Consider the following 3633-nt stretch of genomic DNA (forward strand, 5'->3'; position numbering starts at 1 on the left):
GGCGAAACCGGTCACGCAAAAATTTGGTCACGAGCCATACAGGAATGTCCTCTCCTTCTGATCGGCAGTGACTGCATGGCTCCAGTGACTGTGGACTACGAGGGATTCGTGACGCACATTGCAGGCAGAGAGGAGTGGCAGCATTCCAACAGACCTGCATTGCTAAATAGGGGGACCATCTGGTACACAGATGGCTCCAGAATGAACAACAGAGCTGGATCAGGGCTTTGTGGTGAGATCCCACATACCAGTAGGGCATACTCGCTGGGGGAGCATGCCACTGTCTTCCAGGCCGAACTATTCGCTGTATTAAAATACGGACAGAAAATCCTAAGCTGCGGACGCCGCAATACAGTCGTATCAATATGCTCGGACAGCAGAGCTGCCATTAAGGCTATCACGGCCGCAAAGGTAAGCTCCAAGTTTGTACTAGACCGCATAAAAGTCCTGAAAAAACTGGTACAGGATCCAGCTCGTCTGGATACCTGACCACGCAGGCCATGCAGGCAATGAGGAAGCGGACTCTTGCCAGACTGGGTTCCGCGAATGTGCCGATGGAGCCAAAACCCATAGTTGGTATCGCTAAATGCGTTGCGGTCGCGTCAAGGAAGGGTCTGCTGGACAAGTGGACCCACCGAAGATGGACTGAGTCCCATGGTATGAGACAGGCCAAAGTGCACATAGGTGGGCTCTCTGCCTGTCTCACCAAAAATCTACTACGCCTAAAAAGACGCGAAATTCGGCTAGTGACAGGTCTTTTAACCGGTCACTGGCACTTAAGAAGCCATCTCCATACTATCGGTATTGTGGACAACCCGAAATGGCGATGGTGCTGTGAGGAGGATGAAACCGTTGACCATGTAGTCGGGGAGTGCCCAGCACTCACGCGCGCCAGGTTCAAATACTTGGGTAACACTTTCAGTGTACCGAGTGACTTTAAGTCCTTCAGACCAGAGAGCTTTATCGGTTTCTCTAAGGCCGTTGGGCTCTGGTAAACCCCGGTGGGGCGTGACGGGTCCATCAGGAGACCTATATGCACAACTGCCTTGGCAGCCCACTGGTTCGACAATTCAAATTCAAAAAAGACTAGATAACATTATTTTATCTGCATTCTTTGGGTGAATCTGTATTATATTTAAGAATATTCTAAACTTTTGACAAAAAATCCTAAAGGCATTTTCGGAGACTCTACGAGCTCTGGAGAAGCGATAATTGAAAATTCTTTTATCTTGTGACATTCCGCGTCCTGAGTAAGGTCTCATTAAATAAGTTTTTCAAGGGAATGCTTCGTCTCCCACTATAACATGTGGTAAAGGTTCCCCATGTACAGTAACTGGTCGATCCTTAGGCATTCCAAATGTTCCATTTTTAAGACTTTTTTCCCATATTCGAATCAGTAAATATCCCACCATCGCTATTTTTACCGTATGCTTCAACATCCACGGCAATGAACCTGTATTCTGCGTCTACCATCGTCCTTATAACACTACTGAGAATGATTTCTTATAGTTAAAATACAAGAATCCACTTCTGGGAGGTGCTTGTATAGTAATATACTTGCCATCTATCGCAGCCACACAATTAGGAAAATTTCAAGTACTTTCAAATTTGTTTGCACAATACCGAAGTAACTCTGTTGTGGGCTGTGGCATTACAATATTTTCTAGAGTCTCCCAAATAATATTGGCGGTATGACTTATAATCTTATGTATTATGGAGTCTTCTATTCTAAAGTTAAAAGAAGGTGTCTGGTAGTCTGCCCCTGTTGCCAAAAACCTGAAAAAGAACATAATAATAATGTATTCTATATAAAAATATATTTTTTTAACAACTGTTAAAAATAGTGTTTTCCGAAAATCGATAAGAAATAATAACATTTTTGACAACATATTTGAAAGAAAAAGTCAATACTTGAAAATAAACTTGATTGTTGCCTGGCAACCGAAAATAACAGTAAGGAAATATTCATTTCTGTACTGTAAGGAAATGTTATTTCCATACAGTAAACCTTAGAACATAAATGCGAACAGGCTTTTTCCTAAACAATTTTATTTTTAAAACTTTCAGCACAAACAAGGTTAACATTATATTTTAAAATTATTACTTATTATTTGTTATATTTACTGTTATTTGACAATTAGTACAAGTATTGAAAACTGGAAGAACTTGGGAACTAATAGCATTGTTTTGTTGAATATTTTCCAAACTAATAATTTTATTTGTATGACAATAACTATTACTATAAATGATCTTGATGTATTGGTTTTTGAATCCGGTATGGTAACTAAAAGTTTAGATAGTAGGTCTTGTATATCTTGTACAGTCATTTTAACCAGCTCGTCCATTCTGCAAGCTTCGGAAATTCCAAATATTACAGCTACCTACAACAATAAATAAGCATGTAAAGAATCCAAATATAATTTGAAGTTTTGTAAGTTACCTTAATCATTAAATATTCTTTATCTGGAGCTTCCTGAATAAATTTGTTTATTTCTTCTTTAGTTAAAATCTTGGATTTTTTTGGCTTATAGGCATGTGCTTGTTTCAGGAATGCCCGAAGTTTTGAATATTCAGATATATCCACATCATGTCTAATTGCAAGGGTTGCCTTCAGCATTGAACAATTGGCCCATAAAGTTGAAGAATTCATCTTGGAACCAAGCTCCAAGAAGTATGCCATTACAACATTTTCCGAGAAAGAAGTTACATTTTTATTCGTACGGTAGTCCATGAAGCGGTTGTATACATAGTTATACTTATTTCTAGATTTTACTGGTAACAATTCCAATGATGCAGCATTCACTGCCTCCGTGAGTTCTGGGAGGGTTTCAGAAATGGAACAGTCATCATCACTCATCATTTTACACGTTACTTTGGCTTTTTAAAACGTTAAAAAATCAACACTTTAGAAAGACGCCACAAATAAACTTTTCACTCGTCAAGTTTGACAATTTAAAATTATGTACTTCGTTTCCGTAGTTACAAAACAATGTTTCATGGCTTCTTTTATTTAAGGGAAAAATAATAATGTTGATTTAAAATTTTTAACATGATTAGTAATAATTTACCGTAATTTTAATGATTCCCGATTTTGGGAAAAATAGTATGTAGACCTCGTAGGAAAAGCCACATTCCCGGACTCCGTATTGCCAGTCTCGGCTTGCGCCTCGACTGGCAATTTTTACGATCGCCCGGGAATGTTAAGCTTTTCCTACTAGGTATTCAATATACTATTGTTTTTTAACGATTATAATACTAGTGCGAGAAATACATTCAACTTCGTGTGCGAATTTTCATTTCGTAACCTTGTTATATAAATAAATATTTTTATATTCCTCGATATACATATAGTTAAATACGAATAAACATTTTTTTAGCCAAGGTTTGTAAGCAGAGATGGAAAACTTTGAGAGACGCTTTTCAGAAAGCAGCAACCGTGGCAACGCTACCGTGAAAAATAAAGTATTTCAAATAGTAAATTCATACGAATTGCAAATGTTATCAAATTCGTCCTCTTTGATAACAGAAACTTCTAGTGAGAGTCAAATACTGGGTTACAATCAGACACCATCTCAAATTCATGAGACAGTACTACTTCAGCCACCAATGCAAATACAGTCACCTATGCAGAAT

General features: G+C 38.4%; 1 long non-coding RNA gene across 1 annotated transcript; it reads right to left on the reverse strand.

Annotated features, from left to right (window-relative positions):
- Positions 1–2031: 2031 nt before the first annotated feature.
- Positions 2032–2927, reverse strand: LOC126746382 (uncharacterized). The gene is made up of 2 exons (XR_007663875.1): positions 2441–2927; positions 2032–2381 (listed from the first exon to the last, which is right to left on the reverse strand). It is a non-coding gene; the product is annotated as an uncharacterized LOC126746382 (long non-coding RNA).
- Positions 2928–3633: the final 706 nt, after the last annotated feature.

The sequence above is a fragment of the Anthonomus grandis genome, chromosome 17 (genome assembly GCF_022605725.1).
Source record: "Anthonomus grandis grandis chromosome 17, icAntGran1.3, whole genome shotgun sequence".
Taxonomy (NCBI): Eukaryota; Metazoa; Arthropoda; class Insecta; order Coleoptera; family Curculionidae; genus Anthonomus; species Anthonomus grandis.